The following is a 24,643-nucleotide window of genomic DNA, read 5'->3' as shown; positions in this document are numbered from 1 at the left end:
TGTACAGTAATAATGCTGTGGCTCTTGCAGACTTAGGTACCACCTTGGTGGTCTTGGATAAAATCCAGAAGAATAATCTGGATTACCAGGTAGAGACTCTTGTTCTCTTTCCTTACTTTCTCCCAAACAAAAGGAGTCTCTCTCTCTCTCTCTCTGTGCTGAGCAGTCTGGAAGTGGGGGACAGATGACATAAGCACTCCTGTGGCCACCACCATTGGGACTGTGCTGATCAGACCTGGAACCAGCACAACACTGGGCCTCATTCAAGGCCCACTGTAGCCGCTACCTGGGTACTGCCTATGTTTGCTCAAGAACCTAGGGCTCTATGATCAGCAGGTGGTGAAACCAGCTAAACTTGTGTCCTTCTCTTCAGTGAGCTGAGTTTCCCTGGGCCATGGGAAGGTCCAGACATGTTCTCTGGGAGACAGAGCCTGGAGTCAGAAATCTACCTGGTGATTTATTCTACTGTGGCAGAGCTGGCACCTAAACCACAAGGGCCCACTTAGGGCTTGACCCTTCTGTGACAGAGCTGGTATCTAAGCTGTAAGACAAGCCCCCTTTCCCTTTCCCTCTGCTTTTATCAAGCAGAAGGATTCTCTCCTTATAGCTCCCACAGCTGGAAATGTGCTGGATCAAACCTGAAGCCAGCATGTCTCAGAGTCATCCAAGACCCATAGCATGTATTATCTGGTTGTTGCTGCAAATTATTCAGGGCCCAAGGGCTTTTTAGTCAACAGGTGGTGAATCCTGCCAGGACTGGGTTCTTCCCTTCAAGGCAGCAGGCTCCCTTCTGGCCCAAGCTTGCCTAGAAATGATGACCAGGAACTAGGCCCTGGAATGGGGGGCCTCTGGACTCTGTCTTGTGCCCTATCCTATTGTAACTGAACTTGTATCCAATTTGTAAGACAAAATTCTCTTTACTCTTCTCTCTCCTCTCCTAAGGCAGAAGGAAGGAGTCTTTTTTGGAGCTGTGAGCTGCACTGCCTGGAGTTGGGGGAGGGCTGACTGGCACAGGCACTCTCTTAGTTGCTCCAGCTGGTGTCTCACTAGGTCATGTGCCCCCCCAAAATCCACTGGTTCTCAGCCCAGCACAGCATTAGGATTTGCGTAGGAGTTGCAGTCGTTATGGCATAGATTGCCTTTCAAGTTTATTTAGGACCCCAGAGCACTTTAGCTTATGGTGGCGAGGCTTGCTGAAATTCAAGTTCTGACTACTTGGATGGGTGATTTCCCTCTGATTAGGGCTCATCTAAATGCTCCATCCATGGGCACTGGCTGAGTTCTGCCTGGTGTTGCTTTCTGCTGTGATAGGGCAGCACTGAGTTCCAATTCAAAGTCCCACAATCACTATGCTCCCCCTCCCTCAAGTGCACAGATTCTTTACCTCATGTGGCCACTGCGCAGGGGTGGGAGAGGGGTGACATTGGCAGTTCAAGACTGTCTTTCCTACCCTCTTTAGTGCCTCTTTCAGTGATATGAAGTTAGAACCAGATACTGTGATTGGTCACTTGATTTTTCATTCTTACATGGGTGCTTTTTTGTGTGGATCGTTGTTCCATTTGATGTTCCTGAAGGGAGGATGGTTGGGGTAGGCTTCTATGGGCCATCTTGTGCTGCCTCCACTCCCACACGTATCTTTTTGATACGATGATTTATTTTCCTCTTGGTAGACATTTCCGTAGTTTTTTCCAGAGATTTTGAACTAATTTACATTCCCACCGACAATATGAGCTTTCCCTTTTCTCTGCATCCATTCCAGCATCTCTTAATTTTGACTTTTTAATAATAGTCATTCTGACTGGTGTAAGATGGTATCTCAGTGTGGTTTTAATTTGCATTTTTTTTCTTTTTCTTTTTTTTTGAGACAGAGTTTTGCTCCTGTCACCCAGGCTGGAGTGCAGTGTGTGATCTCGGCTCACTGCAACCTCCGCCTCCTGGGTTCAAGTGATTCTCCTGCCTTAGCTTCCCTAGTAGCTGGGATTACAGGCACCCACCACCATGCCTGGCTAATTTTTGTATTTTTAGTAGAGATAGGGTTTCACCATGTTGGCCAGGCTGGTCTCAAACTCCTGACCTTAGGTTATCTGCCTACCTTGGCCTCCCAGAGTGCTGGGATTACAGGCATGAGCCACCGTGCCTGGCCTAATTTGCATTTTTCTGATAGTGATGTTGAACATTTTTTTCATGTGGTTTGTTAGCTGTTTGCATTTCTTCTTTTAAGAAGTGTACATATGATTTGCCTATTTGTAATGGTGTTGGTTGTTCTTATAATAAAAAACATTTTATCTAACTTTATTATGTCTACCCAGTAACAAAATTGTAAACATTTCGAAGAATGAGATTCTTTTATGTTTATCCCTTCAGTGCTCTCCACATCAGATGCATTCAACAAAAATCTATTGCTTTGATTTGGATGAAAATGCCTCTAACCTTTCTATTTGCCCTATTATGTGTTGGTAATCATTCGCGAATCAGAATGTTCTTCAGATTACTTTTGAGGCCAACATTATGTTTTCTTGAGTTTTAAACTTGTGAAAGGGTTAAGGGGATGAATTGGCTGTTGTGAAAATAGCAGTTACTCTGAAAGATTATTATTATTTTTTCTTAAACTTTTTTTTTTTTTTTTTGAGACGGAGTCTCGCTCTGTCGCCCAGGCTGGAGTGCAGTGGCGCGATCTCGGCTCACTGCAAGCTCCGCCTCCCGGGTTCACACCATTCTCCTGCCTCAGCCTCTCCGAGTAGCTGGGACTACAGGCGCCCGCCACCACGCCCGGCTAATTTTTTTGTATTTTTAGTAGAGACGGGGTTTCACCGTGGTCTCGATCTCCTGACCTCGTGATCCGCCCGCCTCGGCCTCCCAAAGTGCTGGGATTACAAGCGCGAGCCACCGCGCCCGGCCTTAAACTTTTATTTTAATTTCAGGGGTACATGTGCAAGATGTGCAGGTTTGTTACATAGATAAATGTGTGCCATGATGGTTTGCTGCACAAATCATCCCATCACCTACATATTAAGCCCAGCATCCATTAGCTATTCTTCCTGATGCTCTCCCTCCTCCCAACCCACCCTCCAACAGTTCCCAGCATGTGTTGTTTCTCATGTGTCCATATGTTCTCATCATTCAATTCCCACTTACAAGTGAGAACATGTTGTGTTTGTTTTCCTGTTCCTGCATTAGTTTCCTGAGGATAATGTCTTCCAAATCCATCCATGTCCCTGCAAAGGACATGATCTTGTTCCTTTTTATGGCTGCATAGTATTCCATGGTGCATATGTACCACATTTTCATTATCCAGTCTATCATTGATGGGCATTTAGGTTGATCCCATGTCTTTGGTATTGTGAATAGTGCTGCAATGAACATATGTATGCATGTATCTTTATAACAGAATGATGTATATTCCTTTGGGTATATACCTAGTAATGGGATAGCTGGGTCAAATGGTACTTCTGCCTCTAGGTCTTTGAGGAATCACCGCACTGTCTACCACAATGGTTGAACTAATTTACACTCCCACCAATAGTGTAAAAGCATCCCTTTTTCTCCACAACCTCGCCAGCACCTGTTGTTTTTTGACTTTTTAATAACAGCCATTCTGACTGGCATGAGGTGATATCTCACTGTGGTTTTGATTTGCATTTCTCTAATAATCAGTGATGTTGAGCTTTTTTTCATGTTTGTTGGTTGCATCTATGTCTTCTTTTGATAAGTGTCTGTTCATGTCCTTTGCCCACTTTTTAATGGGGTTGTTTGCTTTTTTCTTGCAAATTTGTTTAAGTTCCTTGTAGACTCTGGATATTAGACCTTTGTCAGATGGATAGATTGCAAAAATTTCTTCATTCTGTAGGTTATCTCTTCCCTCTGATAATTTCTTTTGTTGTGCAGAAGTTCTTTAATTTAATTAGATCCCATTTGTCAATTTTTGCTTTCGTTGCAATTGCTTTTGGCATTTTCGTCATGAAATCTTTGCCCATGCCTATATCCTGAATGGTATTGCCTAGATTTTCTTCTAGGGTTTTTATAGTTTGGGATTTTACATTTAAGTCTTTAATCTATCTATCTTGAGTTAATTTTTGTCTACGGTTAAGGAAGGGTTCCCATTTCAATATTCTGCATATGGATAGCCAGTTTTCTCAGCACTATTTATTAAATAGGGAATCCTTTCCCCATTGCTTTTTTTTGTCAGATTTGTTGAAGATCAGATGGTTGTAGGTGGGCAGTCTTATTTCTGAGATCTCTATTCTGTTCCATTGGTCTATGTGTCTGTTTTTGTACCAGTACCATGCTGTTTTGGTTACTGTAGCCTGGTAGGATAGTTTGAAGTTGGGTAGCATGATACCTCCAGCTTTGTTCTTTTTGTTTAGGATTGTCTTGGCTATTCAGGCTCTTTTTGGTTCCATTTGAATTTTAAAATAGTTTTTTCTAATTCTGTAAAGAATGTCAATGGTAGTTTAATAGGAATAGTATTGAATCTATAAACTACTTTGGGCAGTATGGCCATTTTCATGATATTGATTCTCCTATCCAAGAGCATGGAATGTTTCTCCATTTATTTGTGTCCTCTGATTTCTTTGAGCAGTGGTTTGTAGTTCTCCTTGAAGAGGTTCTTCCCTTGTTAGCTGTATTCCTAGGTATTTTGTTCTTTTTGTAGCAATTGTGAATGGGAGTTCATTCATGATTTGGCTTTTTGCTTGCCTGTTGTTGGTGTATAGGAATGCTTGTGATTTTTGCATATTGGTTTTGTATCCTGAGACTTTGCTGTGAGAGATTATTTAAAAAGTGACACATCTTTTTCATTTGAAAGAAAGTTAATTAGGATTTTTAAAAGTCAAATTGATACTGTAAACACAGAGGTTTATTGCCTGTTATATTATTGATGATTTAAAGTGTGGAGTTTAACTTTTTTTTTTTTTTTTTTTTTTTTTTTGAGAAGAAGTCTCACTCTGTAGCCCAGACTGGAATGCAGGGGTGTGATCTTGGCTTACTGCAACTTCCACCTCCCAGGTTCAAGTGATTCTCCTGCCTCAGCCTCCTAAGTAGCTGGAATTACAGGCATGTGCCACCATGCCCAGCTAATTTTTGTATTTTTAGTAGAGATGGGGTTTCACCATGTTGGCCAGGCTGGTCTCCAACTCCTGACCTCAAATGATCCACCTGCCTCGGCCTCCCAAAGTGCTGGGATTACAGGCATAAGCCACTGCACCCAGCCTTGTTGTTCTTTACTTGTCCCAAACAGACAGAGCTTTAAAGTCACAAGAATTAAAATCATTTTGGATCCTTGAGTCACTGGGGCCCTTTAGAGGCTGGGCATCTTTTCACTATTTCTATATTCAGGGTCAGTTTTTAATCTGCAATGAGAAACCTACTGTTATGGTTTGAACGTTTGTGTCTCCCCAAGTACATGTGTTGAAATCCTAACCCTCAAGATGATGGCATTACGAGGTGGAACCTATGGGAGGTGATAAGGTCATGAGGGCAGAACCTTCATAAATGGGAATAGTATCCTCATAAAATAGGGCTAAGGCCTTCTGCTATCTTCTTTGTACCTTCTACACAGGGAGAAGGTACCATCTATGAATCAGGAAACAGAACTTCACCAGACACCAGATCTGCTGGCACTTTGATCTTGGAACTTTCCAGCCTCCATAACTGCAAGAAATAAATTGCTATTGCTTTTAAGGCACTAGTTTATGGCATTTTGTTACAGCAATCTGAATGGACAAAGACACTTACGTGTTGCAAATGGGAAAACTCGGGCACAGGGGACGGATGAGTTTTTAAGGAGCTTCCCAGGGAAACAGTAGTGGGAGCACAATTTATTATTGGAGGTCTTTCAGTCTGTGGTTACCTTTGGAATTATTAGGATTTCTCATGGACATCTTATTCATCAAGGACATAAAATTTGAACTTTTGATCTAGTGTCTAAATGTGTGTCTATATACATGCATATTGATACTGTAAGTCAAAAAGGTGTACACATAATACACATAATCTATGAGCATCATAGTTTACCCTACCCTACTTTAAATATGCTCAGAACACTTATTTTAGCCTATATATATTAGGTTGATACACACACCCCCCCACCCCGATATGTGTATGTGTACACACACATGCAGATACACACATATGTAGACATACTTTTTCCAGAGATATATTTGTAAGATTGAAAGAAGGTATTAGTATTCATTATGCAACTTTAAACTTGGGTTCTAGATCACACCAGTGTGAATTAGGTTATTTATATATCTAGTGATTGTCTTATAAATAATATAATTTTGCCACTTTTTTCAAAAGGGGCTAATTTGTTGAATGAAAAAATTTAAAATATACTCCAATGATGTTAAAATCTCTTCTGGCATTTCCTAATTTTTGTTATACTAACTTTACCTAGTTTTAAAAATCATACTATACACACACACACGCGCGCGCACGCACGCGCGCTCATGTGTTTATACCTCTCTCAGAGGCTCTTGTCACTATTACTGTAGTAAGAAATAGTAAGTGGATTGGCTTTTGCTTGTGCCTTTCCTTTTTTCACATGTTCAATGTTTATAATGTCACTGCTCTGGTTTGCCAACCCAGAAAGTCAGCCCATCTGGGAGTCCTTCTTGTGCATTTGTTTAGGGAGAAAACTAGTTTCCTTGGACTCCTTTGACCAATTTAGCAAAGTGAGGAAAGCGAGGAACCCAACATTGATTGCCTCCCTAGAAACATACGCATCACTCGTGGTTATTCTATCATGTGTATATATGTGTGTATACATTCATATGGAGCAGCAGTTTTTTGCAGTGTATTTTTCTCCACCCTTACCTAAAGTTTATAAAAACTGTTGCTTATTCTTTTTTTCCCACTAGCTTAGGCCATGGCATGCACAGTGAATATTTCCACCACTCCCACCCTGCCTCTATATATAGAAAAGGACTAGTGGGATCTTTCTTTTGCTTGTCTTGTATTAGTGAAAATCTAGCACCTTGGGTTTTTCTCTCATCACACTTGCTTGTATAGGAAATGGGGAAGCAAGGTTATATGAGTACTTTATCTACAAGGACCGAGATAAATTTATTGATTGTTAGCTTGGTGTCCAGAAAGTTTTTCTCTTTTTATAATTCATTAACTACAAATCAGAGACTGAGTCCTTCAAGTCAAAAGGTGACTTAGGGCATGTTTACATTTTCAGAATCTACTTAATGCTATCTGAATCCAAGTTAATTTCCTAAGGAAGGCAAGGAACAAGCTTATCTTGTACATATTGGTGGATTAATTAGACTATAATTTTGCATGGAACTACAGATGTATACAGGTGCTCCTTGACTTATGATGGGGTTGTGTCCTGATAAACCCATCATAAGTTGAAAATAATTGTAAGTCGAAAATGTGTTTAATACACATAACCTGCCAAACATCATAGTTTAGCCTACACTACCTTTAATATGCTCATAACACTTACACTGGCCTAGAGTTGGGCAAACTCATCTAGCACAAAACCTATTTTATAATAAATTATTGAATATCTCATGTAATATATTGAATACTGTACTGAAACTGAGAAACAGGATGGTTTTATGGGTACTCAAAGTATGGTTTCTACTGAATACACATTGCTTTTGCACCATTGTAATGTTGAAAAAAATCTTGAGTTGAACCATCCTAAGTTGGGGACTATCTGTATGTGTATTGAATAGGATGACTATTAAACTACTAGAAACTATTATAAAAAAATTTACCATAAGAGTAGAGTGGTAATTATATTGTTATTTATTTATCAGTTATAATGCCTAGGCAAAGTTTTTCTACTTCTTCATGATTTGGGAGCAGAATCCAACAGACCCATGAAAGAGGGTCCAGTCCTTTTGCAATAAACCTGAGTGGTCTGAATAAATTTAAACTGAAAAAAAGACTCTCACAAGTAACATTTAAAATTAACATGTGAATTTTATATCTTCCCATTCAAATGTTATCTCCAATGTCCGCAAAGGGATATAAAAAGGAGGAGCCAGGAGTGTATGTGGTGTGGTTGAGGAATGGCGGGGGGGTCACTCCACCTGGAGCAGAGCGAGTGGAAGGGAGTGCAGGAGGAGGGAGGTTAGAGAAGTGATGGACAGCCAGATGTGATGGGATGGTCCCTGGAAACTGGCGGGAAGGCTTTGGATTTTACTTTGAATGAGATTTGAAGCTATGAAGAGTTTTGATAACAGAATAATGTTATCTAACACATACATCTTAACAGGAGTGCTCTGGCTGCTGCTTTGACGATAGACTAAAGATGGGTGACAGTGGCACCAGTTAGGTAGAATGTAGACAACAGATGATGGCAGCAGGGGAGTAGCAGTGGAAATGGTGAGAATAGTCAGATTTTGGGGATATACACACACTTATCTCCAATATAATATTTTATACATATGCACATATAATATTTAATACATACATACTATTTTGAGGATAGACAGGATTTGCAGATAGACTGAAGTATGAGAGATACTGAAGATCATTCTAAAGTTTTTGCCCTGAGAAACTGGAGGGTAGGAGATACCATAAATTTAGAGGGGAAGACTGTGGAAGGAGTGGGTTTGGGTGGGTGAGGGTTGGGGAGGAGTGGAGATCAGGAATTTCGTTTTGGGAACACCAAGTCTGAGATGTCTATTAAACATCCTATTGGAGATATTGAATAAGCAGTTAGGTGTTTGAGTCTGGAGATGAAAGGAAAGATCTGGGCTTGATACAGAAATATGGGAGTCATCAGCATTTGGGTGATGTTTAACACCATGATTTGACATCACCAACGGAGTAAGCATAGGCATGGGAGACATGTGGCCGAGGACCCAGAGTTCAGGGAGGAAGAACTAGCAGGGATGTGAAGGAGCAGTCAGTGAGGTAGGAGAAAACACACGATATTTAATATCCTAGAAGCCAAGAAAAATCTGCTTCAAAAAAGAGAATGATCAAGCATGTCAAATGTGGTTAAGTTAGGTGAGGTTCATCTTAGTTTGGGTTCTCTAAGGCAGAGATGGTGGACAAGACAAGGTGTTTATCTGGGAGATGATCCCAGGAACAGGAATGAGAGAGTAGGGAAGTGAGATAGTGGAAGAAGAAAGCCAATAAAGGGTGTGTTATTGAGATAGTTGCTCTAGACTGTGGGGTCAGCTCCACTGAGACATCTAAGAAGGATGTAAAGCACCAGCCACAATTTTCTGCTCAGACAATGGGAAGCTGGGACATGTGTCTGGTCCCCCTTCGTTGAGGGTTTTCTTGAGTGTTAACTCTTCTCTACTTCCGGGATTTGCAAGCTCTTGTGGGCGAAACCTTGAGGCTGAAAGCAGAGAGAGATGAAGTGGGTGCTTGTTAAGGAATGCTGTTAATGAGCACGGAACCATCTGCAGCTATGACTGAAAATTAGAGGTGGGCCCAGGGAACATGACATGTACCATAGAAAGTGTCTACTTCAGAGACGGACAGTTGACTGCCAGAGTTTACAAAGTTGGTTTCCCTAGTCACCTTGAGAAAGCAATGTAATGGAGTGGTGTGGTAAGCCTGGTTGGAGTTGGTTAAGGAAGAGGGGCTGGAAAGAGCGTATAGACAGTACTAAAGGAGAGTGCAGTCAAGAGGCTGGAGGGGAAGTGGGAGCAAGAGATTTTCTTAAGATGGGAGAAATAATAGCATGTACACTGATAGGAATAACTCAGTAGAAAGGGAAAAATCTCTGATGCAGGACAGAAAGAATTGATGGAACAGTGTCTTTGAGTAGAAGAGAGGTTGGAATCCAGTGCATAAAGGGAGGATTTGACCTAAGACGGGAACACAAGCAATTTATCCCTAATAAAACGGAAGAAAGAGTATATGGAAGGAAAGTTTGGTCCCTTCTGATTGTCTGTCTGTCTGTCATTTTGACAGGAGGAAAAACATTCAAAATTTATTTTCCAGCAGACAGCATCAGTGGATAAAACTACAGGGGTTTCTCTGTAGATCATACATTCACAAGATACTATCATCTCGACAGTGAGAAAGCCACTGTTGTTTTCTCTGTAACAGTATCCACTTCACAGTGTACGCACGTACTATTGTGTTCACTTACAATTCCAGAAGGAAAGGCACAGCTTGGCAAAAAAAAAGAAAAAAGAAAAAAAAATTGGGGAATCCTAAAGTCAAGGTGCAATAACTAAGAGACAAAACTTGGCAAACAGTCTTAGGTCCACATTTCAATCAGGGCCTTCTGCATACAGGGGAAAGACTTTTCCACCCAGAAGTTAGGATCTTTCTTTCTCCTTTCCCGTTAAGGCATTACAGGAACAATAATTCATATGCTCAATGTTGTTACATGTACAAAAGGAGATTATAAAAAAATGGAATAAAAAATCATCTTGAACATTCAGTTCTTCCCACCAATACATCAACTCTTAAGTTTAAGACAGGGCCTGGGAATACTTCAGTGGTCTTAAAATAGGAAAGCAGAGACTATGACTACAACAAATAAAACATAAATGAGGTAGATAAAATAAAGCTTTCACACCCGGGATTTGCCTGTTCCAACTTCGTAGCCTTCATGAAATACCCAGGAAAAAAAAATCTTCATAATTACTTGGCGTAAGTCGCACCAAGGAAATTAAACAAAAAAATTAGTATTAAAAAAACACTTAGGCAGATATAAGGTTATGGGTCCCGGTAAGGCTTTTTTATGAAAACACCCCAAACATTTTTTCTTTTCTTTTGGAGTCTCGCTCTGTCACCCAGGCTGGAGTGCAGCTGTGCGATCTCGGCTCACTGCAATCTCTGCCTCCTGGGTTCACGCCACTCTCCTGCCTCAGCCTCCCGAGTAGCTGGGACTACAGGCGCCCACCACTACGCCCGGCTAATTTTTTTTTGTATTTTTAGTAGAGACAGGGTTTCACCGTGTTAGCCAGGATGGTCTCGATCTCCTGACCTCATGATTCGCCCGCCTTGGCCTCCCAAAGTGTTGGGATTACAGGAGTGAGCTACCGCGCCCGGCCAGCCCCAAATCATTTTCTAACAAAGAGCAGCCTGTAAAGTCCAGCTGCAGACATAGACAGCCAACCTGGGAACTTGCACTAGTGAATGCTGGCTGGAACTAGAGACTATACATGTTGGCTCCATCTTCCTTCAGGTGCCAGCCATGTGTACAGTAAAGAGCGACAAGATGGCAGCCAGACACGGAGAGTTCATTAGCATAATAAGATTAGGGTGGGGTCACCAGATTTGGGCGTGCTATGTAAACGTCACATTTGATCGAACCAATCTGTGAGCCCTACCTAAATCAGACACCACCTCCTCAAGCTTCACTATAAAATCGGGCACATCCACAGCCAGCCCATCTTTTCCTCTCGGAAGCCCCCTCTCTCCCTACAGAGAGCTGCTTCTCTTCTTCTGCCTATTAAACCTTTGCTCCTAAACTCCTTGTGTCTGTGTCCTAAATTTTCTAATGCCAAATGGCGAAACCCTGGATATATACCCCAGACAATGTAGCCTCCTCAGCACTGGAAAACCAAATTAAGTCACCTGAGATTCCTAGCTCAAGTGCTCACAGGAAGATGAAGGCATCTGAGAAGTGTGGGAAGGACATGGCACACTTGGGGCTCCAACTGAACTATATTATAATAAGCAGCAACACACTGACTCCCTAAAGACTAACATAAATCCATTCGAAGGCATCTTAAGGTTCTAAGGTTGAAATAATTTTATAATTCTTTGTTTGGAAAAGTACATTCAAAAGAAAACAAAAAGATGAGGATAAGGTCGGGGGCATATAAAACAAGTCCCTAAATAGATGACAAACCTTGTCCATGTACCCACATACAGTTGCCAGAGAAATATACAGTACCCTTCTCCTCAATTAGCCTCAATAGTTGTCTTTTCCACTGTGGTTCAGTACGTTTTAATGGTTCCACCTTGAAATAGGTAACAATCTTTGGAAAAAGTCGCTCTAGGTTGCACAAAGTTTTTATGTATACAGTTTGCTACAAGTAACAAAGCTACTTTGAAAGAACTGCTTCTTTCCAAACAACTACAACAACAAACCATTCTAGCCTGTATTTGTTTGGGTGTGATTTATTTTTAGTTTTCATTTTTTGCAAAGCAGCACAGAAACAATTATAGGAGTGTAGTAATAACCTTTGTAAACATCATTTGCATATCAGTAAGAACTGATTGTCTTTCATTCCTTTTTAGTGAAAGACGAAGCAAGATGATCAACTGAGAGTGAATAAGGTGGGGAGGTGCTGGCAGTTTGAGATTTGTCATCTAGGACTGCAGTGCACAAAGTGGCCAGTTGGGGAGCCCTTGGTTACTGACTTGCCAAGAGATGAGTACAGAAAGTGAGAGTAAGCTTTTAGAAACTTTTATAGCACTTGACATTGCTATAACATTTTTACTGTATTTTTAAAAAGTATTGGTCTATAATGGATTGGAAATAAAAACATCTAGTCCTCACAACAGATAGTTTAAGAGGCACTGGGCCAAAAGAGTGGGAGAAAATGGAGCAGGGAAAAGTAGAAAGATCGCTGCACTACATTGAGGATCCACCTGAGGCTTGTGGCCATGAATTTCATGTGAGCCCATTCGATTCAAAAGTGTTTTTCTCCAGCCTTGTTTAGCTATGTTGATACAGGCAGTGCTGGATTTTACCAGGGTGTGGTTTTGCTAAGTGGGCCTAATGCAGTGGGAAGATGCAAGTGTTTAGGAAGTATTCAAGTGAGGTGTACGGAGACTGACCATGGTATTTTAAGCTGGGGGAAGAAGAAAGCAATCAGGAGGAGGGTGAGAGGCAGTGAAGAAAGTGGTAGGATTGATGGCATCTAGGAGCAGGAAGAATCAAGTTTGCTGGAGTTGGAATGTAGGACCAGGAAGGAGTGAACTAGAAGTATGGAAGGTGGTGATCAGAGAGTGGGACTCCTGATAATGAGATTCATCACAATACTGCTCACCAACTGGGAGGGAATCTGAATCAATTATTTTGTATGTATCCAGCGGACTATTTTGTAGCCATTAGAGGTCATGTTGTCATTCTATTTCTTTACGGGCACAGAAATGTTCAGGATATCTTAAGTGAAAAAAGCTTACCAATTTGCAAAATTAAGTTGCAAAATTTACTAATTTTTTTTTGTAAAAATAAACATTTTAATGCACAGAAGTCTTAACTGTGGTAGTATCTGGATGGTTGAATCACAGATGCCTTTTACTTTCTGTGGGATAATCTCCTTTTTGTTTTTGAGACAGGGTCTCCCTCTGTTGCCCAGGCTGGAGTGCAGTGCAAACATGACACACTGCAGCCTTGATCTCTTGGGCTCAGGCTCTTGCTTCAGCCCCCCATGTACCTGGGACCACAGGCATGTGCCATCATGCCTGGCTTATTTTTATATTTTTTTGTAGAAACGGGGTTTTAGCATGTTGCCTGGGCTGGTCTCGAATTTCTGGGCTCAAGCAATCTGCCCACGTTGGCCTCCCAACGTGCTGGGATTACAGGTGTGGGCCACCACGCCCAGCCTATTTGATAGAATTCTTACATAGGCATATTTTAGAGATACTGGGGATTCAGTTTCGGCCTATTGCAATAAAGCAAGTATCTCAATAAAGTGAGTCACACAAATGTTTTGGTTTCCTAGTGCATATAAAAGTTATGTTTACACTATGCTATAGTTTATTAAGTATACAATAGCATCATATCCAAAAAAATACCTACCTTAATTAAATATACTTTATTGCTAAAAAATACTGGCACACAGTCACAAAGTGAGCACATACTTTGGAAAAATAGTGCCGACAGACTTGCTTGATGTAGGGTTGCTACAAACTTTCAACTTGTAAAAACACACACACACACACACACAGTATTTGCAAAGCACAATAAAATGAAGTGCAATTAAGTGAGGAATTGTGCTTTATTGTTATATTCTTTTTTTTTTTTTTTTTTTTTTTTTTTTGTGAGACGGAGTCTTTCTCTGTCCCCCAGGCTGGAGTGCAGTGGCGCGATCTCGGCTCACTGCAAGCTCCGCCTCCCGGGTTCACGCCATTCTCCTGCCTCAGCCTCCCGAGTAGCTGGGACTACAGGTGCCCGCCAACACGCCCGGCTAATTTTTTGTATTTTTTAGTAGAGACGGGGTTTCACCGTGTTAGCCAGGATGGTCTCGATGTCCTGACCTCGTGATCCACCCGCCTCGGCCTCCCAAAGTGCTGGGATTACAGGCTTGAGCCACCGCGCCCGGCCTATTGTTATATTCTTATAGCTTTATGAAAGTATAATTTGCATGCAAAAATTCACCAGTTTTAAGTATACTATCCTATAACTTTTGACAAATGTATAGTTTTGAAACTACCACCACATTCATCTTATAGAACATTTCTCTCATGCCAAAAAATTTCCCTTGTGCCCCAGTGCAGTCAATCTCCTCTCTCACCTCCCAGACCCTGGAAACCAGTGATCTGCTTTCCATCATGATAGTTTTGTCTTCTCTAAAATTTTATATAGATGAGATCATATCATATGTCATCTTTTGTGTCTGGCTTCTTTCACTTAACATAATGCTTTGGAGAGTCATCATTGTTCTTGTGTGCATCAATGTTTATTCCCTTTTAAAAAGTAGACATATTTTAGAGTAGTTTTAGGTTCACACTAAAATTGAAGGCGAGGTGCAGGGATTTCCCACATACGGCCTGCCCCTACACATGCACAGCCTTCTTCATTATCAGCATCTCCTACTAGACTGATACATTTGTTAACACTGATGAACCTACCCTGGCATATCATCATCATCCACAGTCCAGAGTTCACATTAAGGTTCACTCTTGGTGTTGTACATTCTCTGAGTTTGGACAAATGTATAGTGACATGCATTCATCATTATAGTATCATACAGAGTAGTTTCACTGCTCTAAACATCGGTGCTCTGCCCATTCATCCTTCCACCCTTTCTAACCTCTGGCAATCACTGATATTTTTACTGTCTCCACAGTTTTTGTCCTTTCCATAATGTCATATGGTTGGAATCATGCAGTATGTAGCCTTTTCAGGTTGGCTTCTTTCACTTTGTAATATGCATTTAAATTTCTTCCATAACTTGTCATGGGTTGATAGCTTATTTCTTTTTAGCACTGAATAATGTTCTATCATCTAGATTCACCACAGTTTGTTTATCCATTTACCTACTGAAGGACATCTGGGTTGCTTCCAAGTTTTGGCAATTATGAATAAAGCTGCTATAAACATTCATGTGCAGTTTTTTGTGTGGACATATATTTTCAACTCCTTTGGGTAAATACTAAGGAGAATGGATCATATGGTAAAACTGATCATATGGTAAAAGTGTGTTTAGTTTGGTAAGAAACTTCCAAACTGTCTTCCAAAGTGATTGTACCATTTTGCATTCCCACCAGCAATGAACAAGAGTTCCTGTTGTTCCACATCCTCTCCAGCATTTGGTATTGTCAGTGTTCTGGGTTTTGGCTATTCTTATACACGTGTATCTCATTGTTTTAATTTACCTTTCCCTGACAACATATAATCTGGGACGTCTTTTTACATGTTTATTTGCCATCTGCGCATCTTCTTTGGTGAGGTGTTTGTAAAGTTCTTTGGCTCATTTTTCTTTCTTTTTTTTTAAATATATATATTTTTATTATACTTTAAGTTCTAGGGTACATGTTCACAACGTGCAGGTTTGTTACATATGGATACATGTGCCATGTTGGTGTGCTGCACCCATTAACTCGTCATTTACATTAGGTGTATCTCCTAATGCTATCCCTCCCCCCTCTCCCCACCCCACGACAGGCCCCAGTGTGTGATGTTCCCCTTCCTGTGTCCAAGTGTTCTCATTGTTCAATTCCCACCTATGAGTGAGAACATGCGGTGTTTGGTTTTTTGTCCTTGCTTGTTTGCTGAGAATGATGGTTTCCAGCTTAATCCATGTCCCTGCAAGGACATGAATTCATCCTTTTTAATGGCTGCATAGTATTCCATGGTGCATATGTGCCACATTTTCTTAATCTAGTCTATCATTGTTGGACATTTGGGTTGGTTCCAAGTCTTTGCTATTGTGAGTAGTGCCACAATAAACATACGTGTGCATGTGTCCTTATAGCAACATGATTTATAGTCCTTTGGGTATATACCCAGTAATGGGATGGCTGGGTCAAATGGTATTTCTGGTTCTAGATCCCTGAGGAATCGCCACACTGTCTTCCACAATGGTTCAACTAGTTTACTTTTACAGTGTAAAAGTGTTCCTATTTCTCCACATCCTCTCCAGCACCTGTTGTTTCCTGATTTTTTAATGATGGCCATTCTAACTGGTGTGAGATGGTATCTCACTGTGGTTTTGATTTGCATTTCTCTGATGGCCAGTGATGATGAGCATTTCTTCATGTGTTTTTTGGCTGCATAAATGTCTTCTTTTGAGAAGTGTCTGTTCATGTCCTTTGCCCACTTTTTGATGGGGTTGTTTGTTTTTTTCTTGTAAATTTGTTTGAGTTCATTGTAGATTCTGGATATTAGCCCTTTGTCAGATGAGTAGGTTGCAAAAATTTTCTCCCATTCTGTAGGTTGCCTGTTCACTCTGATGGTAGTTTCTTTTGCTGTGCAGAGGCTCTTTAGTTTAATTAGATCCCATTTGTCAATTTTGGCTTTTGTTGCCATTGCTTTTAATGTTTTAGACATGAGGTCCTTGTCTTTGGCTCATTTTTCAATCAGGTTGTTTGTGTTCTTACTGTTGAATTTTAACAGTTCTTTGTATATTTTGGATAACAGTTCTGTATCAGATAGTGTTTTGCAAATATTTTATTCCAGTCTATGGCGTATGTTCTCATTCACTTGACTTTCTCTTTCACAGAGCAGAAATATTTAATTTTAATAAAGTCCAACTTATCAATTCTTTCTTTTGTAGATTGTGCCTTTGGTGCTGCATCTAAAAAATCATCACCAAATCCAGATCATCTAGATGTTCTCCTATGTTGTCTTCTAGGGGTTTTGTAATTTAGTGTTTTATGTTTAAGGCTGTGATCCATTTTGAGTTAATTTTTGAGAAGGGTGAAATGTCTGTCTAGATTCATTTTTTTTTGCATATCAAAGCCCAGTTGTTCCAGCACCAGTTGTTGAAAAGATTATCTTTGCTCCATTGTATTGCCTTTGCTCCTTTGTCAAAAATCAGTTGACTGTATGTATGTGGGTCTAATTCTTGGCCCTCTGTTTTAGTCTATTGATCAATTCTTTCACCAATGCTACATTGTCTGTAGTTTTATAGCATGTCTTGAAGTTGGGTAGTATCAGTCCTCCAACTTTGTTCTTCTTCAATACTGCATGGACTATTCTGGTAATTTGTTCTGTTTTATGTGGAGGAATACACTTTTGTATGAATAGACCACAATTTGTTTATCCATTCACCAATTGGTAGACTTGGGGTTGTTTCAAATTTTTGACTATTATGAATAAAACTATTATCACCCAGGAGAAGGTACTCTCCTTACAGACTGAAGTTGTTCAACGTGAGAAGGAATTGAATTCCCTGAAACAGAAGCTGGTGGCGGCCCTTTTGGAGGAGCAGGAACCGCAGCCAGAACGGCTGGTTTCGGTGTTGCCGCTGCGGCCCAAGGCCGCTCTGTTCCGAGATGAGATTCTGCTCTATAGCCGGCAGCTAGTGCTGCCCGAGCTGGGCGTGCACGGACACGTGGTGGGCTCCGCTGTCCACTGGCGCAGTACTTGGCAGCGGCCGGCGTGGGCCGCCTTGGCTTTGTGGACTGTGACGTGGTAGAGATGAGCAACCTGGCCCACCAAGTGCTACATGGCGAGGCACCGGCTGGACAGGCCAAGGCCGCTTCACGCGGCCTCAGTTTGGCGGTGGAACGAGTGCGGTACACTCAGGCCCTTTTATGCCAGTCACTACCCTAGACCCGGTCTGCCGATATGATGTGGTGGCCGACTGCTCGGACAACGTGTCCACTCGCTACCAGGTTAATGACGCATGTGTGCTGGCGGGTTGGCCCCTAGTGTCTGCCAGTGCCCTGTGCTTCGAGGGCCAAATCACAGCCTACCATTATGACGGTGGGCTTTGCTATCGCCGCATATTCCCCCGGCCACCTCCAGCGGAGACAGTGACCAACTGTGCGGACGGCTCCGTGTCGTAACTGGGGTCCTGGGCTGCCTGCAGGCCTTGGAAGTGCTGAAAATCGCTGCGAGTCTGGACCCCTCTTACAGTGGCAGCCTGTTGCTCTTTGATGCCCTGAGAGGGCATTTCCGCTGTATTCGGCTGCGGAGCCGCAGGCTCGACTGTGCAGCTTGCGGGAAATGGCCCACTGTGACTCATCTGCTGGACTATTAAGCCTTCTGTGGCTCCTCAGCCACCGATAAATGCCGCTCCCTGCACTTACTGAGCCCAGAGGATTGTGTTTCTGTCACCGACTATAAGCGACTTCTGGATTCTGGGGCACCCCATCTGTTGCTGGACATCAGACCTCAGATGGAGGTGAACATCTGTCGTTTGCCTCATGCCCTACACATCCCTCTGAAATATTTGGAACGCAGGGATGCGGAGAGCCTGAAGCTCTTAGGAGAAGCAATCCGGGAAGCGTAGCAGGGCACACAAGAAGGGGCTGCTTTCCTCATTTATGTGATTTACAAACTGGGAAATGAATCACAGAAAGCCATGAAGATCCTCCAGGCCTCATCAGCAGCTCAAGAGTTAGACTCTTTAACAGTTTGGGGTGTTGTGGGGGACCTCATGGCCTGGGCTGCCCAAAACAATGGAACATTTCCACAGTACTAAGGTGACTGGTATAGTCTGATGGGAAAGATGTGGATTGCTGTAATACCGCAAAGATATATTTATTTGCATTTTTCAGTAATATACATAGGAGCTGGAGATTCTACAGTATCTGTGAATACATGGACTCCTTTTTTATAAGGAGTTTTAAAAATCCTGATATATTGGATGACTTATTAATGGATTACTGTTTCTGGGAACCATCTTTTCTTTTCAGCACATGGAGGGTGTCTTGAACGTGTGAGATGTAACATGACAGGATTTTGTATTTTAAGCTGCAGATCATTTACCTGTCCTTATTTTCCACCTCCCCCAGTAAAATGCTTTCTAAATCATTTTATACCTGGAATTAAGGTGCAGTAAACTTAGTCTTAAGAAATTGATCACAGATTATATACTTAGGATCAGTTTACTGTTTACTTAAGAAATTCTTGGATCTTTTTTTTTTTTTATTATACTTTAGGGTTTTAGGGTACATGTGCACAATGTGCAGGTTTGTTACATATGTATCCATGTGCCATGTTGATTTCCTGCACCCATTAACTCGTCATTTAGCATTAGGTATATCCCCTAATGCTGTCCCTCCCCCCTCCCCCCACCCCACAACAGTCCCCGGAGTGTGATGTTCCCCTTCCTGTGTCCATGAGTTCTCATTGTTCAATTCCCACCTATGAGTGAGAACATGCGGTGTTTGGTTTTTTGTCCTTGCGATAGTTTACTGAGAATGATGTTTTCCAGTTTCATCCATGTCCCTACAAAGGACACGAACTCATCATTTTTTATGGCTGCATAGTATTCCATGGTGTATATGTGCCACATTTTCTTAATCCAGTCTATCGTTGTTGGACATTTGGGTTGGTTCCAACTCTTTGCTATTGTGAATAGTGCCGCAATAAACATACGTGTGCATGTGTCTTTATAGCAGCATGATTTATAGTCCTTTGGGTATATACCCAGTAATGGGATGGCTGGGTCAAATGGTATTTCTAGTTCGAGATCCCTGAGGAATCGCCACACTGACTTCCACAATGGTTGAACTAGTTTACAGTCCCACCAACAGTGTAAAAGTGTTCCTATTTCTCCACATCCTCTCCAGCACCTGTTGTTTCCTGATTTTTTAATGATGGCCATTCTAACTGGTGTGAGATGGTATCTCACTGTGGTTTTGATTTGCATTTCTCTGATGGCCAGTGATGATGAGCATTTCTTCATGTGTTTTTTGGCTGCATAAATGTCTTCTTTTGAGAAGTGTCTGTTCATGTCCTTTGCCCACTTTTTGATGGGGTTGTTTGTTTTTTTCTTGTAAATTTGTTTGAGTTCATTGTAGATTCTGGATATTAGCCCTTTGTCAGATGAGTAGGTTGCAAAAATTTTCTCCCATTCTGTAGGTTGCCTGTTCACTCTGATGATAGTTTCTTTTGCTGTGCAGAAGCTCTTTAGTTTAATGAGATCCCATTTGTCGATTTTGGCTTTTGTTGCCATTGCTTTTGGTGTTTTAGACATGAAGTCCTTGCCCACGCCTATGTCCTGAATGGTATTGCCTAGGTTTTCTTGTAGGATTTTAATGGTTTTAGGTCTAACATATAAGTCTTTAATCCATCTTGAATTAATTTTTGTATAAGGTGTAAGGAAGGGATCCAGTTTCAGCTTTCTACATATGGCTAGCCAGTTTTCCCAGCACCATTTATTAAATAGGGAATCCTTTCCCCATTTCTTGTTTTTGTCAGGTTTGTCAAAGATCAGATAGTTGTAGCTATGCGGCATCATTTCTGAGGGCTCTGTTCTGTTCCATTGATCTATGTCTCTGTTGTGGTACCAGTACCATGCTGTTTTGGTTACTGTAGCCTTGTAGTATAGTTTAAAGTCAGGTAGCGTGATGCCTCCAGCTTTGTTCTTTTGGCTTAGGATTGACTTGGCGATGCGGGCTCTTTTTTGGTTCCATATGAACTTTAAAGTAGTTTTTTCCAATTCTGTGAAGAAAGTCATTGGTAGCTTGATGGGGATGGCATTGAATCTATAAATTACCTTGGGCAGTATGGCCATTTTCACGATATTGATTCTTCCAACCCATGAGCATGGAATGTTCTTCCATTTGTTTGTATCCTCTTTGATTTCATTGAGCAGTGGTTTGTAGTTCTCCTTGAAGAGGTCCTTCACATCCCTTGTAAGTTGGATTCCTAGGTATTTTATTCTCTTTGAAGCAATTGTGAATGGGAGTTCACTCATGATTTGGCTCTCTGTTTGTCTGTGATTGGTGTACAAGAATGCTTGTTATGTTTGTACATTGATTTTGTATCCTGAGACTTTGCTGAAGTTGCTTATCAGCTTAAGGAGATTTTGGGCTGAGACAATGGGGTTTTCTAGATATACAATCATGTCATCTGCAAACAGGGACAATTTGACTTCCTCTTTTCCTAATTGAATACCCTTTATTTCCTTCTCCTGCCTGATTGCCCTGGCCAGAACTTCCAGCACTATGTTGAATAGGAGTGGTGAGAGAGGGCATCCCTGTCTTGTGCCAGTTTTCAAAGAACAGGGACAATTTGACTTCCTCTTTTCCTAGTTGAATACCCTTTATCTCCTTCTCCTGCCTGATTGCTCTGGCCAGAACTTCCAGCACAATGTTGAAAAGGAGCGGTGAGAGAGGGCATCCCTGTCTTGTGCCAGATTTCAGAGGGAATGCTTCCAGTTTTTGCCCATTCAGTATGATATTGGCTGTGGGTTTGTCATAGATAGCTCTTATTATTTTGAGATACGTCCCATCAATACCTAATTTATTGAGAGTTTTTAGCATGAAGGGTTGTTGAATTTTGTCAAAGGCCTTTTCTGCATCTATTGAGATAATCATGTGGTTTTTGTCTTTGGTTCTGTTTATATGCTGGATTACATTTATTGATTTGCGTATGTTGAACCAGCCTTGCATCCCAGGGATGAAGCCCACTTGATCATGGTGGATAGCTTTTTGATGTGCTGCTGGATTCGGTTTGCCAGTATTTTATTGAGGATTTTTGCATCAATGTTCATCAAGGATATTGGTCTGAAATTCTCTTTTTTGGTTATGTCTCTGCCAGGTTTTGGTATCAGGATGATGCTGGCTTCATAAAATGTGTTAGGGAGGATTCCCTCTTTTTCTATTGATTGGAATAGTTTCAGAAGGAATGGTACCAGTTCCTCCTTGTACCTCTGGTAGAATTCAGCTGTGAATCCATCAGGTCCTGGACTCTTTTTGGTTAGTAAGCTATTGATTATTGCCACAATTTCAGAGCCTGTTATTGGTCTATTCAGAGATTCAACTTCTTCCTGGTTTAGTCTTGGGAGGGTGTATTTGTCGAGGAATTTATCCATGTCTTCTAGATTTTCTAGTTTATTTGCACAGAGGTGTTTGTAGTATTCTCTGATGGTAGATTGTATTTCTGTGGGATCGGTGGTGATATCCCCTTTTTCGTTTTTTATTGCATCTATTTGATTCTTCTCTCTTTTCTTCTTTATTAGTCTTGCTAGCGGTCCATCAATTTTGTTGATCTTTTCAAAAAACCAGCTCCTGGATTCATTAATTTTTTGAAGGGTTTTTTGTGTCTCTATTTCCTTCAGTTCTGCTCTGATTTTAGTTATTTCTAGCCTTCTGCTAGCTTTTGAATGTGTTTGCTCTTGCTTTTCTAGTTCTTTTAATTGTGATGTTAGGGTGTCAACTTTGGATCTTTCCTGCTTTCTCTTGTGGGCATTTAGTGCTATAAATTTCCCTCTACACACTGCTTTGAATGTGTCCCAGAGATTCTGGTATGTTGTGTCTTTGTTCTCGTTGGTTTCAAAGAACATCTTTATTTCTGCCTTCATTTCATTATGTACCCAATAGTCATTCAGGAGCAGGTTGTTCAGTTTCCATGTAGTTGAGCGGTTTTGAGTGAGTTTCTTAATCCTGAGTTCTAGTTTGATTGCACTGTGGTCTGAGAGACAGTTTGTTATAATTTCTGTTCTTTTACATTTGCTGAGGAGAGCTTTACTTCCAACTATGTGGTCAATTTTGGAATAGGTGTGGTGTGGTGCTGAAAAAAATGTATATTCTGTTGACTTGGGGTGGAGAGTTCTGTAGATGTCTATTAGGTCCACTTTATGTAGAGCTGAGTTCAATTCCTGGATATCCTTGTTAACTTTCTGTCTCGTTGATCTGTCTAATGCTGACAGTGGGGTGTTAAAATCTCCCATTATTATTGTGTGGGAGTTTAAGTCCCTTTGTAGGTCACTGAGGACTTGCTTTATGAATCTGGGTGCTCCTGTGTTGGGTGCATATATATTTAGGATAGTTAGCTCTTCTTGTTGAATTGATCCCTTTACCATTATGTAATGGCCTTCTTTGTCTCTTTTGATCTTTGTTGGTTTAAAGTCTATTTTATCAGAGACTAGGATTGCAACCCCTGCCTTTTTTTGTTTTCCAGTTGCTTGATAGATCTTCCTCCATCCCTTTATTTTGAGTCTATGTGTGTCTCTGCACGTGAGATGGGTTTCCTGAATACAGCACACTGATGGGTCCTGACTCCTTATCCAGTTTGCCAGTCTGTGTCTTTTGATTGGAGCATTTAGCCCATTTACATTTAACGTTAATATTGTTATGTGTGAATCTGATCCTGTCATTATGATGTTAGTTGGTTATTTTGCTCGTTAGTTGCTATAGTTTCTTCCTAGCCTCGATGGTCTTTACAATTTGGCATGTTTTTGCAGTGGCTGGTACCGGTTGTTCCTTTCCATGTTTAGTGCTTCCTTCAGGAGCTCTTTTAGGGCAGGCCTGGTGGTGACAAAATCACTCAGCGTTTGCTTGTCTGTAAAGTATTTTATTTCTCCTTCACTTATGAAGCTTAGTTTGGCGGGATAGGAAATTCTGGGTTGAAAATTCTTTTCTTTAAGAATGTTGAATATCGGCCCCCACTCTCTTCTGGCTTGTAGAGTTTCTGCTGAGAGATCAGCTGTTAGTCTGATGGGCTTCCCTTTGTGGGTAACCCGACCTTTCTCTCTGGCTGCCCTTAACATTTTTTCCTTCATTTCAACTTTGGTGAATCTGACAATTATGTGTCTTGGAGTTGCCCTTCTCGAGGAGTATCTTTGTGGCGTTCTCTGTATTTCCTGAATCTGAATGCTGGCCTGCCTTGCTAGATTGGGGAAGTTCTCCTGGATAATATCTTGCAGAGTGTTTTCCAACTTGGTTCCATTCTCCCCATCATTTTCAGGTACACCAATCAGACGTAGGTTTGGTCTTTTCACATAGTCCCAAATTTCTTGGAGGCTTTGTTCATTTCTTTTTATTCTTTTTTCTCTAAACTTCCCTTCTCTCTTCATTTCATTCATTTCATCTTCCATCAGCGATACCCTTTCTTCCAGTTGATCGCATCTGCTACTGAGGCTTCTGCAATCTTCGCGTAGTTCTCGAAACTTGGCTTTCAGCTCCATCAGCTCCTTTAAGCCCTTCTCTCCATTGGTTATTCTAGTTATCCATCCTTCTAATTTTTTTTCAAAGTTTTTAACTTCTTTGCTATTGTTTTGAATTTCCTCTCGTAGCTCAGAGTAGTTTGATCGTCTGAAGCCTTCTTCTCTCAACTCATCAAAGTCATCCTCCATCCAGCTTTGTTCCGTTGCTGGTGAGGAACTGCGTTCCTTTGGAGGAGGAGAGGTGCTCTGTTTTTTAGAGTTTCCAGTTTTTCTGCTCTGTTTTTTCCCCATCTTTGTGGTTTTATCTACTTTTTGTCTTTGATGATGGTGATGTACAGATGGGTTTTTGGTGTGGATGTCCTTTCTGTTTGTTAGTTTTCCTTCTACCAGACAGGACCCTCAGCTGCAGGTCTGTTGGAGTTTACTAGAGGTCCACTCCAGACCCTGTTTGGCTGGGTGTCAGC

At 41.3% G+C, this 24,643-nt stretch overlaps 1 protein-coding gene and 1 pseudogene across 2 annotated transcripts in view; both read left to right on the top strand.

Annotated features, from left to right (window-relative positions):
* Positions 1-24,643, top strand: part of SYT16 (synaptotagmin 16) — a 322,403-nt gene that overhangs the window by 35,899 nt on the left and 261,861 nt on the right. The window lies entirely within an intron of this gene.
* On the top strand, positions 17,427-18,855 carry LOC116484505 (adenylyltransferase and sulfurtransferase MOCS3-like; annotated as a pseudogene).

Source organism: Hylobates moloch, unplaced genomic scaffold (genome assembly GCF_009828535.3).
Source record: "Hylobates moloch isolate HMO894 unplaced genomic scaffold, HMol_V3 SCAFFOLD_16, whole genome shotgun sequence".
NCBI lineage: Eukaryota > Metazoa > Chordata > Mammalia > Primates > Hylobatidae > Hylobates > Hylobates moloch.
The sequence above is the reverse complement of the archived record's forward strand: the minus strand, read 5'-3'. Positions and strand labels throughout refer to the sequence as shown.